The sequence below is a fragment of the Balaenoptera borealis genome, assembly GCF_965194805.1.
Source record: "Balaenoptera borealis genome assembly, chromosome: 11".
Lineage (NCBI taxonomy): Eukaryota > Metazoa > Chordata > Mammalia > Artiodactyla > Balaenopteridae > Balaenoptera > Balaenoptera borealis.
In genome coordinates, this window is record NC_138868.1 from 57862701 (window position 1) to 57879046 (window position 16346).

The 16346-nt window shown below is 47.7% G+C and overlaps 1 protein-coding gene across 1 annotated transcript in view; it reads right to left on the bottom strand.

Annotated features, from left to right (window-relative positions):
- The window catches only part of TENM4 (teneurin transmembrane protein 4), a 756454-nt gene that overhangs the window by 518826 nt on the left and 221282 nt on the right, over nt 1-16346 (bottom strand). Inside the window, exon 5 of the mRNA XM_082343256.1 lies at nt 2914-3015. The gene's annotated coding sequence lies outside the window, so the exon portion shown is untranslated. The remainder of the gene's footprint in view (nt 1-2913; nt 3016-16346) is intronic.

Below are 16346 nucleotides of genomic sequence, written 5' to 3' on the forward strand. Positions count from 1 at the left end.
ACAGAAGAGGGGCACAGAGAGACCCAGAGGGTGAGGACCGCCTTCCATTCTCACCTCCTCTGTAGCCACTTTTGCTCACGCTGGTGGCCTCTGGCCTCCCGCTGTTCCTTGAGCAGCAAACACACTGGTTTGCTGATTCAGCCGCATCTGTGCTTTGCTCCCTTGGATGGTGACCTGGAGATCTAGTCACTGCTGTTCCCTCTGCATGAAGAGCTCTCTCCAAGACTGGAAAAAGGCTTCTATGACTCATGCTCTGAGGTGGGAGTGTGTTTATGGTTCAAGGAAGGGCAAAGAGGCCACTGGCATGAGTGAGGAATGGGGTTGGCAGGGAAACGGGGCCGGCTCAGGTGAGTCCTGGGGGGTCAGCGTGAGGCCTGAGGCTTTTCCTCTACATGAGCTGGGGAGCCATTAGCGGGCTTTGAGTAGAAGAGTGATCTGATCTGACTGATGTCTTAACGGACGCTTCTGTGTCAGATCCTGGGCGGGAAGGGTGGCAGCAGGTCCCCCTGGGGAGGCCACTGTAAGAATCCAGGTCTGAGATGGTGGCTTGGACCAGTGTGGGGACAGAGGAGGTGGTCACATGTGCTGAGGAGGGGAGAAAAGCAATGAGGTCAGTGTAAATGTAGCCCAAAGTGCGAGGGGAGGGAAGTGGGGAGATGAGGCCAGAGAGAAAAGGGGGACCATTCCAGACAGAAGGACCCACCAGTACCAAGGCTCAAATTCAACCCCATCCTGCCAGGCTCAGATCCTCCTACCTATGTTTCTGCAATTTCTTCTCTCTCTCAATGCAGGTGAGTTCAAGAAGCCTCGCTCTGGGCCCAGCTCTCTGGGTGGGGATGAGTGACCCCGTCTCTAGGCTCCAAGAGGCGCCTCTGTCAGAGCTGAGAGCTACATTCACATGTAACACCGTGGGATGTTGGGGGAACCAACGAGAGAAAGGCCCTGGATGGGGGGATTTAGAGGAGGACGAGGAGACCACATTTCTTGGGTTTAGATGCAGTGGAGGAAGAGATTCAATTTTTAATTTTAACAGTCACGTCCGCCTTACAAGTGAGCATGGATGGGGCTGAAGAGTTTACCTTCAGCCCGATCCTCTTCCCTTGCTGAGTGAACCTCAGTTTTCTTATCTTAAAAATGGAATTGTAAGAACTACCTCTTGGGGTTGCGGCAGTTTGATGAGATGCACCAGTCAAGTACTTGGCACAATGCGTCAATAAATGTGACCCTAGTTTACCTGTCCCTCTCTAAGAAAGGCAAAAATCTTACTAGGTGTCCTCAGAGAACCATTATGTCTCCACTGCCGAGAATTTATCCCAGTTTGTAGTTATAAACATTCATCAGGCTGAGAGCAGAAGCTTCCTTCGTTTTTGTTTCTGTTCCCTGTTATATCCCGAGAGTCTAGCATGGTGCTGGGCCTTTTTGTCAATATTCAATATGTCTTTGCTGAATTGCTAAATAAATGACTGAATCAGAGGTTATGTATGATCTAGGTTCTGGTGCTTTTTAGCTGGGAGACCTCAGACAAGATAATTAATGTCTCTGAGTCAAAAAAATAAATTACTGATAATCCCTTTAGAATGTGTTAATATTATTAGGTCTGAATGTGAGTTATTTGGTAGGTACACCAGATTAAAACAACTAAATGAAATGTAAAAGAAAAACATTCTCTGAGTCTCAGTTATCTTACCTGTAAAATGGAAATCATAATATCTACTATGGCAGATGCAGTTACTGCCCATCAAATATCCACATTTCCCAGAGCCCTAGAAATCAGGCAGGACCACGTGACTAGTTTTGGCCCACAGGCTGCGTGTCACTTCTGGGCCAAAGCATTTCAGAGCCAGCGCTTAACCTTCTGACTACCTCTTCCCCTGCCGCGGAGACCAAGGTGGCCACTTGTTCCCGGGGCTACACCTAAAGTATGGCAGAGCCTTCATCAGGCTGGCCTCTGAGTCACTAGGTAGAGCAAGAGCCCTCCACCGACCTGGCTTAGGCAGGTAGCATGAGCAAGAAATAAACCACTGTGTTAAGCCACTGAGATTCTGGAGTTCATTTATTACTGCAGCATTAACTGAGCCTAGAAAAGACTCAGACGTCTACCCTACAAGATTGCCCCGAAGACAAAAAGTGCTTGGTTCTTAGTAGGTTTTCAACACAGGGCTCACTCCCTGGGTTCTGGCTCCCTCCTCTGCTTCTGTAGCCTTCCTCATGACCCAGACTCTGTGTATGATTGTCCCTTTCACGCTAGAGAAGAAACATGGCAGACAGAACAGAGAGAACATTCTCTCTGCCATGTTTCTTCTCTAGCTTGAAACATCCTTCTACTTCCCCCCCCACCCCCCAAGTGTGTTCTGTTTTTGTCATTGCACAGCAGTGTAAGGAAAGCCTCTGGAGAGCCTTTATGGATGGCTGGACCTGGTCCCCGGACCGCCTGTCCTCTGGGCAGCTGTCCACTCACCTCCTCCTACCTCATTCCCAACTATGCCTCTGATTCCGCTCCAGCTCAGCTTGAAATGTAACCACCAAACTCTGGACCCTGCCCTTGGTGACCTGGGCCCCAGAATGACTCTCATGGCCACGGCGGCCTCTGTGGTCCCGGACCTGCACGGTGCTTCCTGGCTGCCAGCTCCCCCATCACCTCCTTGCTGGATGCCTGGCCCTTGCCTGTTCCGTCCGCCCACCATGCTGGCTGCTGGCTTGGCTTCCAGCAGCCACCCGTCCTGCTACTGCAGCTGTTCCCAGAGAAAGCCGCCTCCACCCTGGCCTGACCTCCTCCACTCCCCATGTGGCTTAGCGGCAAAAGCCTTCAAACAGAAAGTATGCCTCTTTTCAGATTCCAAGATGGCATTTCTCATCAAGACCGTAGGTTTGCAGTTGATGATGCAGAAAATCAGAGCAGACAAGGGGACTGACCTGGCCCCATGTCAGCACGTTCTGAAGAGTCAGCAGTGTCCGTGGGCCCTGCAGCCCTCTCTCCAGGGCCATCGGATCCTGGAGGATGGGACGGGATCCTTTCTGTTAAAGCAGAGAACACAGACCCAAGTGAGCGAGGTGGCAAGGTGTCCTTGACCCGATCTCACAGATCTGTCCCTGGCACTCAGGGCAAATGCACACCAGTAGGGAGAGGGGGCTTGTTACTGGTCCCACAGCCATGAAGAGAAGCAAGTGGGGTCCCAGACACCCTGGGAATCCCACACAAACGCACGCTCTGCAAACTTCCTTTCTTCTCCCATCTCATCTGGTCTTGTCTGACGGCCATTGTTGACATGTTTCCTCAAGCTGGCCAAACCCCTCAAGGGCAGGGACTGCAGATCGGCCCTCTTTACAACCCAGGCAAAGGCAGCTTGGAGCAAAGTAGAGCGTTTCGTGAAGGACTAACTGTACGCTGTGATGGGGGTGGGGAGCGGGTAGAACACGTGGCCAAGGCACTGGCCACTGCAACAGTTCTGCCATTGATTCACTGGACAAATAAATACATCACTGCGCCTTTTGAACCTTAGTGTCCTGCCCTATAGGATGGGCCCATCTTCCCTGTGATATACCGTATGGGAGTATTGGGAGTCACGTAGGCAGAATTCCTTACACACAAGAGCCTGGCCCTGGCCCACTTGCTTATCACTCTGCAAACCTCTAGTAAATCACTTCCCCTCCTTGAGCCTCTGTCTGGAAGAGAAAAACTCTGAACTAGGCTACGTGTGAGGTCCTTTCTGCCCCTAGAATTCTGTGACGATGTTGATTCATCTCTGCACCTCCAGTGCCCAAGCAGATATCTGTACACAATAAAGGTTTGTGAAATGAATGAAAGAAATCCTATCTCACTCAAAAGAACAGTATGGAGAGGCTGAAAGGTTGTAAGCCATATGCCTTAGGTCATTGCAAGAGGAGGAGCTGGGATTTGATCGCAGACATACTCAGGTTATTGCAAGAGGAGGAGCTTTTTATATAAAAGACACTCTAGGCTAAACGACAATGCATGAAGGAGACACATTTAGGCATCTGAGGTAAAAAGTCATTGTTTGATGGTGTGCTGAATTGGGCGATTGGGATTGACATGTATACACTGATGTGTATAAAACTGATGACTAATAAGAACATGCAGTATAAAAAACAAACAAAACAACTAATACTAAACTTTCATTGGGTTATTTGTATGGAAATATGTTAATATAAATGTTTCAGACATTACATGAAATTTCTAAAAATCTTATATGTTCTGGTATAATGTTATAAGTCATAATCCTAGTTATTACTTTAAAATGTATATCTCAGAAATTTAAAAAAAAAAAAAAGTCATTGTTTGAGAAATTCCCTGAATACCTATTTGCCAAATATACCTAGGAGCCTAGCTAAGAAGACATTATTGTCTGTTATAAGGTGAGGAATTACTGGTAATCGTCATTAAAGACAAAATTCTCCTAGGTGTGAAATTTTGCTAGCTCCATCTGCATTTCCTGTTTCTTTATTGTAAATTCTCCTTATTCTAAACACAGAGTGACTATATTAGGTCGGAACATTTGCCAGCCTCTGCCCAAGTGAGAGTAGCCCTTCCCTCAGGGATCAGGCTCCCGAACCGCCCCCAGGTAGAAGACCTGATGGGCCGAAATAGAATCAACAAGACAAAGTTTAGAGGTAAACCTAGAAAAGTCCTGATAAATCATGCTATATTCACCAAAATAAAAAATTGGCAGTACGCTACGTAGGAGATGACTATCATTTTATGTATCTCAAATGAGCAGTAATAGTTATTGTGTCCTTAATTTCTATTTACTACACCTTGTTCATTATCAGTTTACTCTCCAAAATTTCAGAGAGGGGCAGGAAATTGTTTTACTGTAACAATGGACATGGTAAGAGGCCCTTTCTCTTGTGTAAGGGCCTCTCCCCATATGCCCAGAGCCTTGAGAATTTTAGGACTCAAAGTTGTTGGCTTAGCCCCCAAGGGTCCTGCTGGGGTCCTAGTCCTATCCTGTGACTTGGATGAAACACTCAGGGTCTTTCTCAAACCCCTCTCCTTTGTCCAGGTCACACAATTCCACTCTGCCTCCATAGCTTCAGGCCAAAGCTTGTGCTTTGGGCCGTCATCTGTGTCTCATTTGATCCAAGCCACCCCCCGCCCCTTTAAAAGGCTGCAGAACTGCAGTTTTACTCCTCTTCCACCTTCATCTTTGCCACACTTCCAGGGAAAGCCTCAACTCCTTTTCTTCTGTTTACTTTTATTTTCAAGGTGTATCCCTGAATTCCCTCTTTTTCAAGGTACAGTCATCACGTGGCACATGCAGGAGGATTGGTTCCAGGACCCCCTTATGGACACCAACATCCATGGATGCTCAAGTCCTTTATATAAAACGGTGCAGTATTTGTATAAAACCTACACACACCCTCCCAATATACATTAAATTGTCTCTAGATTACTTATGATACCTGATACAATGTAAATGATATGGAAATAGTTGTAAATACAATGTAGCTGCTATGTAAGTCGTTGCCAGTGGGGCAAATTCAAGTTTGGTTTTTGGAACTTTCTAGAAATTTTTCCCCTGAGTATTTTTGATCCGTGGTTGGTTGAATCCACAGATGTGGAACCCATGGATATAAATAGCCGGCTGTACCTCCAATAAGCACCACATGACTATTAATGAAACCAAAACTGTTAATGAAACCAAAATACCCATGGGTTGGCCAAAGGTTTTAGAAGTATTATACTTATGCCCTAGCACTTTATGAAGGGAAATCCAGTTAGGTCGAAATGAGGGTGTATTCATTCCTTTACTTGCTCACTCACTCATTCATCCCTATGCTGAGTGTTAGGTGTGATTCAGGACACACCAATGACTGAGAAGCAAACCATGCCCTCGGGAAACTCACAGGATGACAAGGAAAATACGACAACATGGCCACAAGTAATGGAAATACTTGGCAGTTTTGTAAGTGGATACAGAAAAAACAGTGAGAGGAGGGAGGAATGGAGAGGCCACCTTGGCTGACAAATCAGGGAGCGATGAATGGACAGCATACCATTTAGGACCAGCCTTGCACCAGAGATCGTGTCAGGTGGGGTGGCATGGGGACAGGGCAGGGCACTCGTGTGAGGAAGGAAGTCACAGGAGGAGAAAGCGTGACAAAGAATGAGTGCGGGCTGTGTGGAGGGAAGCAGAGGATATCACACCTGACAGGGGACGTGGACCCCAATGAGCAGGGCCCTGAAAGCCAAGGCAGAGAAAGTAGCCATTATTCAATGAGTGACAGAGAGCCACCGAAGGCTTTTGAGCAGAGATGTGATGTATGTAACTGGAGATGTGCTGTAGGAAGATGGATTTGGCAAGCTTGCACAGTTTGAATTGGAAGGGGAGGGAGCTAATTGTGTGCCAGGCACTGGGCAGAGGGTTCGGTGCTGGTACATATTTGATCTCAGTTAACCTTCTAAACAGCCGTAGGAAGCAAGCCTATTCCTTCCAGACAAGAAAATGAGGCTTTGGGGAATTTCAGCAGCTTGCCCCTAATCCCCCAGCTAGGAAGTGGTGGAGACGAGATCTGGATCCTGTTTTTTCCCTTTCCAGGTGAGCCTTAAAGCATGCTGTGACCCTGCACAGACACGTACACCGGACCCCCCAGTACACCTTCCGCTCCCAGCGTACCTCCCTCCCGCCCTAGGATGGGAGGAAGCAGGATATTTCCTGGGCTGCCTTTTGAGAGGCTCAGATGAAATTAAGTGCCAAGTGCCTTTGCTCCTGCTAGCTTTCCCCAAAGTGACCCCAAATCAAGCAAAAAAGACAGTACCTTGACTTGGGTCCGAAACAACATGGACTACAGTCTCTTGCAGAGAATTTCAAAGGTAGCGGGAGACCACCCTCCTCTCTTATAAGGAATGCTTGCTTCTGCCTTTCCCTTCTCAGCTAAGCTTCACAGGAGCAGTGGACCCAGGAGCCCAGGGGAACATATTTGAATACCCAAGACTCTGCTGGGCCATGGAGAATGTCAGTGAAGAACCCAGCGTCTATGGGCTGACTTCACTGTTTGGGAGGACTGCCCAGAGGACTCGATGTACTCCACCTGCAGCCTGGAGAGGATGATTAGGAATCACTCCCATCAAGATGCCTGTTGCTAAAACTTGTTTTTTTTTTCAAGGGAAAAAAAAAAGATTTCCTCATTCTAAGTACGGGACATGGTGATGGCTGTACCATACACCTGACAATCGAGGGTGCAGGCTTTCTTCGAGGAAGCCTGGCATAGTGGCAAGAGTAGAGACTTTGGAAGCAAATAGGGTGGGTCTTAATCACACCCCACCGGGTTACCAGCTATGTGGTTTTGGGCAAACCATTTAGCTCCTTAAATTTCCTCATTATTAAATGGGAATGATAATAAGGGATTAGAGAGACTAAGTGCCAGGCCCTTGGTACATACATAAGAATGTGTAATCATTTCTTCTTGTCTTTTTATGTTCAACATTCTGGCTTCACTCTCCCAGTGAGGTTGCTCTCCTCCTCACAAAGTTACCAACTGAAGAAATGGATTTTTGGAGAAAAAATGCTGCAGCTATAGCAGGTTGTTCATACCCTTGACCTAGTGCTTATTACCAGTGTCTTAGAATTATTTGTCAACATATCCTTCTCCTTCACCAGACTGGGACCTCCTTGAAGACGCTGACCACTGTGGCTTCAATTCCCGGCACACAGATGTCCCGTTCTACCTTAGTTCCGTTAAACAACGGAACTTGATCCAAACAAACCACACAGTCTGCAGTTCTTCTGGGATTTTATTTTCCCAGCCTGGTTTGCAGAGTGACTTCTAAGCAACACCTTCAAGAGCAGATCCAATCCTCTGAAAAACCATCTCCTTAGCATGGAATCATTAGCATGGAACTCTGCTAAGACCTTTGGTTCCTAACCCAAGCCAATTATATATATGTGCCAACATATTCAATAACATCTTAATAATGCCAAACCTCCCGGGTCTCTGGACAGAATCGGATGAGGTTGAGAGACCTGGGGTCTAACAGGATACCAGAATGGTGCATGGCAGACGGGAAGGAGATGAAGCATTAAAACTAGATTCAAACCCTGGCTTGTACAGTTGGGACAGCCCTGTGTAGTGCCTGGGATGGGGATACATGCTCAGCAAAGGTTAATTCCCTTCTCTTCCTCTGACTCCAAAGAAAAGCAAAGCCATGAGACTTGTTTCAAGTAAACAGGGAGAGAAGAGAAGATTCGCCACGTTCCTGAGTCCACTTAGAAAATTGATTTTTTTTTTAAACTTTTCTCCCTGAGGACTGAAGGAAGCAGGTTATTTCATTTTAATTATGGTTGTTCCAGCTGCCGCTTGTGAACCCCAAGACCAATTTTCAGATTAAAAAGAAAAACACACATACACACCCCCAAAGACAAACTCACCGACAGAATCTACTACATACACAGAAGGACACCTCCTTCAGAGAGCACATCCACAGGGCGGAGAAATCTGGACTGTCCTGCTCGAGACACTCCGATCCAGGCAGAAATCCCTGGACGTGCTCACCACCCGCTTCCCCTCCTACATCGCCTCCTCTCGGCCCCCAGCGTCCAAGCCCAGCTGGTGAGCCACACAGCAGCATAATGGAATGTTTCATGTCGAGCAGCTGTGCACTTTTAATGCACGCAGGGGGAAATAAAGGCAGCAGATGGTTTTATGTAATCATCCTGTGAATTTTTCACTGGGTATCCTCATTCACGAAGACCTGAAAGAGTTTTTTTTACAGGACCCCCATGGGTCCAGTGAGCCAGCCCCAGACTTGGGGGCCGGTGAGGATGGGTCTCTCATGCAGGGAAGGTGGGTGGAGCTCATTTGCCATTTTCTGGCCCATAGGCTGTATCCAGGTTTCCACTCAGTATTCTCCTGTGCGGTTCTCCCCCTGTGTCCTCCCCAGCAGCTCTTCATGTTAGCCACGGCAGACGATGGCTCATGAACCCTTCACATGTGAGCTGCCCAAAGCCGCACCACATGCGGATTTATCTTGCAAAGGCTTGAGGCGGATCCATGCTATTGCAGGGACCTTTGTCAGGGAGAAGATTGGGTGGAGCAGGTGGGGGCATCAGCGTTCAGCTGCCTGAGGGTAAGACGAAAGAGACTGGGCTCTCACCAGAGAAAGATCACCTGCTTACGGGGATGCACAAGAACTCTGCCTATAAGAGATGGCACAGAAGCAAGCACGGTGTGTGTGTGGGGGGGGGGGGGGGAGTAAACAGCTCTCAGGTGCTACAAAGCAACCTGCTGGGGGCTTCCCTGGTGGCGCAGTGGTTGAGAGTCCGCCTGCCAGTGCGGGGAACACGGGTTCCGGCCCTGGTCTGGGAGGATCCCACATGCCGCGGAGCGGCTGGGCCCGTGAGCCACAATTACTGAGCCTGCGCGTCTGGAGCCTGTGCTCCGCAACAGGAGAGGCCGTGATAGTGAGAGGCCCGCGCACCGTGATGAAGAGTGGCCCCCGCTTGCCACAGCTAGAGAAAGCCCTTGCACAGAAACGAAGACCCAACACAGCCATAAATTAAAAAAAAAAAAAAAAAAGCAACCTGCTGATGTTTGTGGAATCAGTGGAAAGTTTTCTCAGTTTTCTGAATCTTGCTTTTACTGCACCAATGTTCACCTTTAAGCCCTTCAAGCACACCATCAAAAATTCTGCGATTTGAATGTGCACGACAAATGCATACTCTTGTCCTCAGCCACCTGAGTGCTCCCAGGCCCCCAGGCCTCTGCTCAGCTTCACCGTCAGCCTGCAAAGCCTCTCCCTCCTTTTTCGTCCCCCTGCTCCTCCTTCAGGAGCCAGTGCAGAGGCCGGCATTTCCACAGAGCCATCTCTGTGGTACAGGTCACAACTAACTGCACTCCCATGCCAGAGCGTCACCAAATCTACTTGTTTCTACCACTAAATCCTGCCCTGACCTCTGTGCAGCTCTAGTGCTCTTCAATCCCTTCCTTCAAATTATCCTACGCCCACTGCTGTTCCTAAGATGCAAGTCTGACCCTGCTGTTCCTAGCTCGAAACCCTTGTTGGTGCTCTGTTGTCTCTGGGACAAAATCCAAAGCCCTCCCTAAAACAGGCACTTCTCTTCCCATCCAGCCGGGCCATCTCTCCAGCCCGGTCCCTGCCACTCTCACCTCAGACCCGCCATGCTGCAGCCAAAGCCAGGTGTTTGCAACCCTCACTGACTTCCCCGTTGCCCCTTCCTTGGGCGGGGAGGCCCTGGAGTGCTCCCCTACGACGTGACTGTGCAGCGCCCCATCTTATTCTGGGGACGCTCCTCCCTGCTTCTGGGAACCACTTTTCCCAGGGCTCCCATCGTGTGGGTTGTGTCATCAGTGCTGTTTGGCAACCACTTCTGGCTCGCTGCCTTCCAGGCACAGGTGGGTGGCACATCTCAATAGGGCCATTCGCTAATTGAGGCCAGTGGGCGTGAGCACAGGTGTACCACTTGCAGGTAGAAGATTTCGTTGCCAATGCAGGACCCTCCAGAGCTCTTTCCCTCTGGCACAAAGACTGGCACAGCTGGGATAATTTGTCAGCCTGGGTCCCTGGGGCACTACAATCAGAAAGCCCTCCCCCAACACCACCCCTCCTCCCCCAACACCACCCCTCCTCCTGCCCATGGCGGATGTAGAGCATGAGAGAGAATGAAACCCTTTGTTGTTTAAGCCACTATGATTTGGGGGTGATGTGTACCCAGCATTAACTAGCTGATCTGACAGATTCATGGGTTCTATGAGAATTGTCGTACTCTTTTTTTTTTATTGAATAGTTGCTTTACAATATTGTGTTAGTTTCAGGTGTACAGTAAAGTGATTCGGTTATATAAATTCTTTTTTTTCTGATTCTTTTCCATTACAGTTTATTATAAGATATTGAATATAGTTCCCTGTGATATACAGTAAATCCTTGTTTATCTATTTTATATAAGGTAGTGTGCATCTGTTAATCCCAAACTCCCAATTTATCCCTCCCTCCACTTCCCCTTTGGTAACCATAAGTTTGTTTTCTATGTCTGTGAGTCTGTTTCTGTTTCGCAAATAAGTTCACTTGTGCTGTTTTTTTTAGATGGAATTGTCATATTCTTGAAGGACCCTGCCTCCCTGGCCGTCATTGATTGGTTCAAGGCTGGGTGCCTTAGTAAAGCCAGATTAATCACAGTTCTGGGGGAGAGCAGAACCTGGTCAAAGCTGGACCAGTTAGAATTCTTCCCTGGGATTTCTGAAAACAGGAAGTGAAGAAGAATGTAGTCTCTAGTAGTGATGATTGTAAGATATGAAAATTTGCTAGCTATTAGTGGCCATGTGAGTGTTACGGGTTGAATTGTGTCCTCCAAAAAAGGTTACGTTGGCATCCTAAGCCCCCATGCCTGAGAATGGGACCTTATTTGGAGACACGTTCTTTGCAGGGGTAATCAAGTTAAAATGAGTTTACTGGGGTGAGCCCTCATCCAATATGGCTTGTGTCCTTATAAAAAGGGGAAAATTTGGACACAGAGAAGATCAGAGTTATGCTGCCACAAGCCAAGGAACTACCAGAAGCCATGAGAGAGGAGGAGAGACCCTTCCCTTCAAAGGGAACACGGTCCTTCTGACACCTCGATCTTGGACTTCTAGCCTCCAGAACGGTGAGACTAGGAATTTCTGTTGTTTAAGCCTCTCAGTTGTGGTGCTTTGTTATGGCAGCCCTGCAAACTAACACGGAAAAAATAGGGAGAGCTGGTTTGCAGGGAGAGAAAGAAGCTCACAAGTATAAGAGAAGTGACCAGAGCAGCAAAAAGAAACAGAACAAATCTTAACAGAATTAAAACTGTGAACCCAATTCCACTGCATCGCTGCATTTTCTCTGGCTGCAAGGTTCAACTCCTTGGATTCGATGAGGCAGTAGTAAAAGCCCCTCTGTTTTGAGTAAGTTAATTCTGAAGTTTCTGTCACTTTGAATCAAGAGTCCTAAGCAGCACTGTTATTAATATTTAATCATCATCATTATCATTAATGTTAAGAAAAGAAAAGAAATGTAGGTGGCTCCAAGCAGTGCTGAACTGACCAGAATGGTGATGGATGGACAAGCAAGCCCACTGCTTCCAAACGCTGTCCAAACAGGTCCCAGGAAGAGACAGGGTTCCCTCCTGTCTGGGTGCAACAGCTTTCATATATTCACACAGATTAATCCTCTTGCTGTTTTCTTTAATCCAGTAACAGCCAGAATAAAATCTGAAAAGGATTTTCTTCTGCACAGTTATGCCTTTCTTCCCAATCCAAACACAACTGCGTGCCTGGCCCCTTGAAATGCTCCAAAACAAAACAAGTCCAGCCCAAATCCCTCATCTCTTTTCATGTTATTTTCTTGGCTGCACAAACTTAGGGGCCTTTGTTTCTTCTGCTCTGCCCTTGGACGCTTCCCGTCCACATTCCCCTCTGTGTGACCTCCTACGTCAGCAGCAAGGGCTCCAAGCTAGCAGAGGAGAGAGGCAGTCAGAGGGAAGGCGGCCTGGAAAGTATTCGCCATCCTGGACAAGAGCTGAGGTCCCCTGAAGCAACTCGCCAGCCCTCTGGAATAACCAGTGCACACGGGCCCTCCCGGGCAGAATGTAGCTGCATAGCGGGGTCTGGCTTATGAGTTTGCTCTTGTAGAATAGAAGATAATTGTTCAAGCTGTCCTTGAGCCTCTGGGGCTGCAACCGTTGTAAGAATAAGCGGAATCATTCTACCTTGACGATCCCACAGAAGAAGAGAGAAACTGCTCTCCTCCAAAGGACTAGGGACAGCAATTATCCACATGAGCAAGATTTGATGACTGCAGAGATTATAGAGCTCACTGCCCTGCCCCAAAGTAAAGGAGGATCCTGGGTTTTTTTTTCCTCATCTGTTCAATCCAGGAGAACAAACAAGAATATGATGCCTGTATCAAGCTGCCAGCTGTCTTGATGAGAGAAATTAGAAAAAAAAAAAGCAGTTTTCTGGGAGGGGTGAGGGCCAACTCAGCCTTGAACAAAGAGGGTGGGGAGGGTGAGGGGACTGAATGGATGCTGTGCCCATCGTTTGTTTGCTCTCAGGCCCCTTCCCCACACTTGCTCCTCCGCTCTATCTCATGGGGAACTGCAATGCTCAGAATCCTTTGCTCCCTGGCTTCTGGACAGGTGGGCTTATGAAGGGAGGACCCTGGCAGCAGATTGGAGGTACGAAGAAGAGAGAAGCGAGGGTATCTCTCCCTCTCTTGCTTGTTTTAGACAGCATCCTTGGCAGTGGCCACATAACATCTGTAGCTTCAGGTCCTGACCCTATAAAATGGTTCTATCTCCTGCTGGATTGTCCCAGTTTTGGGGCTCTAGAAACATCACCTGCTCTCATTGTACCTCCAGGTCTAGGGGTGATAGTGGTTCCCCGTTGTTGTTGATCTCTGGGATGATTCAACTTGTACCATTTAGCTTCTTAGCCATTTCATTAACTGTGTGGCCAATTCCCTACATTAAATTCCCTCTGTTGAAAGACCTATGGTGGTTTCCATTTGCCTGCCTAGACTCTGATGGATAGAGGTGCTGAGAAAGAATCTGCAGGTGGAAGTGCCACTCTGCAGCCTCGAGGACAATGAAAGCATGAAGCCTCCCAGTGCTTGGGCTGGGATAGGCAGCCACTGCAAAGCTGACCACTGCAGTCAAGCCCAGGAGGGAATAAGTGATCGGTGAGGCACCTGTCAGGCACTGGAAGGTTGGAAAGGCATCCCTGGAAGGAGGACAAAGTCAGGTCTCTGCTTTTTTTTTTTCCCCCATGAATTTAGCTAGCTTGAATGGGACTTCTTGTGTCAGTCAGTAAACTAATGTGGGAAAGGCCAATTACTGATGCAAGGGATGCCAAAGAGCTTGGTTGTGAAGCTTCAGAATCCTTTGGCAGGTTAGGGTGTACTGAGTCTCTGTAGGGAAACCAGGAGTTTAATGAAACTGAGACAGACCCAGAAAGACATCTCTTAGCAGATCCAGTGAGATGTTTGAGACTTAATGTGATGTGGCTGGATCTTGTCTCTGTTGACACCTACAACTGTTAAGGGTTACTATTGGTCCTTCCAAACCCAGACAGGTGGGAGAAGCCATGCTTTATTGAGAGAGGATGGGGACAGGAATAAAATAGGAGAACATTTTTGGGACGGCTGAGAGAGCATTCTTGGTTACTAAAGAAGAATTTAGATATGAAAAAGTATACATACACAGACAGACACAGGCTGGGACAGAGAAGGAGACAATGGGGAAAAGAGTGCACCAGAAATTGAGGGAGAATGGCTTTGCAAGCTCTCCTTGTGAGCTAGCCCCTTGGTGGCAGGCAAGTTTCCTAGCAGAGGTCAGCTTCTTACAGTCAGGACAGGGGCTCTGAACCCTGATGCATTTGCTTTCTGCTTCTGTTCAGGCTCTTTGTCACCAGTGGCCTTTCACTCACTGATCCAATTGTCCCAGACCAATGTCCCGCACAGGAACTGAAAAGACCACCAGGTGTGGAAGAGCAGGGCTGTTAACGAACTGCCACATGCCTCACCTCCCTGGAAACCTCTATTGGTCCCAGAGAAAAAACCCAGTGCTGGGACTTCAGCAAAGACGTGGTCTTGACCTCAGCATCCCCACCCACGCTGACACACGTGCTTGTTTCTACGTTCATGAAGCTGAAAACATTTGTGGGGGGAGAAACTGAATTGGAAAAGAACCAGTCCTTCCAGAGATGAGGAAACCCAAGTAAATTGGGGGGTTACACAGGTTTTCCCACTTTAATTTTTCCCATGTTATCACGTCGATTATTTTTTTTTAATAAAACATATTTTAGAAGAGTTTTAGATTACAGAAAAATTGCAAACATAGTACAGAGAGTTCCCACATACCCTGCTTCTATTTTCCCCTTGATTAACATCTTACAGTATGGTTCTTTTGTCACAATTAATGAACCAATATTGATATGTTATTATTAACTGAAGTCTATAGTTTCTTTGAATTTCCTTAGTGTTTCCCTAATGTCGTTTTTGTTTCAGGATCCCATGCAGAACATCACATGCCATTCAGTCATCACAGGTTCTTAGGCTTCTCTCGGCTATGATGGTTTCTCGGATTTTCCTTGTTTTTGATGACCTTGACACTTTGGGGGAATACTGGAAAAGTATTTTGTAGGATGCCCCACTACTGGAATTTGTCTAATAAGACTCGGGTTATGGGCCACTGGGAGGAAATGTGCCTTGTTTTTAACTCTTTCTTTGTTATAAAGGCCGTGGCTCTAGCCCAGCTGGGGCCACCGGTCACTAGCTCAGGAAGGCAGCTGTGGTACATGTGTCCTGGAGTCACCACAGCATCTACGGAGTCACACTGTACACCACAAAGTCCTCACAATGTGGCCACAACCGACCTCTCCAGCATCAAGTCCTGCATCTTCCTTTCCTTTTTCTCTTGCCGTATCAGACCTGCTTGCAATTTCCCAAACACACGCATACCTTCATATCTTTATGCCTATGCAGCTGCTGTTTTCCTCTGCCAAAAATGCATCCCTCCCCTTTGGCTACCTGGAAACCCTCACTTAGAAGACAGGACCTAGCACAAAAAAAAAAGCATCCTCTTTGGAGTCTTCTCTGATCCCAAACAGAATTACTGGCCTTCTTCTCTGTGCTACTTTGTACATTTCTGTGCGTTCCTGATCACCCTGCTTAGAACTGTGACACCCTCTGACACTCCCAGCCCCTTCCCTATTTCTTCCCATAGTACTCTTCAGCATCTGACATGCTCTATCTATATTTAACTTATTTATTGTTTGTCTCCCCTGCCAGAATATAAGCCTCTTGATGTTTGGGTATGTCTCTGTCTCTTCACGTGACGATGAACTTCCAGGGGAATGACCAGATCCTATTTCACAAGGGAAGCCTTGTGTTGAAGCCATGCCCTGCAGACAGTTTCAGGACACCCTGATTATCATTAACTGCTGTCCCTTCTTTCAGGACGTCCCCCACACTCTCTGGAGTACCATCTCCTTGTGGCTGGAAGGGACAGGCAGTGTATTATTATGCCAGATCTCCTCCAGGAGTTTACAGTCTAAGAGCTTCTAAGCAGGGGTGGGGCCATTCTCTTTCTAGAGCTGGATTTCTGGCCTGGAACACTGTCCCAGCTCCATTACTGGACGGTTGGGACCATCCCCAGGAGCTAACTTGGCAAGGCAGACACAATAGGAGCCCTGACACCTAAGGAGAGGAGACCAGTCTCTGCCAGTGACTAGCATGAGGACGTGGACAACCTCCCTGAGCCCCAGTTCCCTCAGCAGATAATGGAAATAACATTGTTACCTACACTACTGCTAGAGGGCTGTTGTGGGGATCGATTGAAAAACGGGTGGCAAAG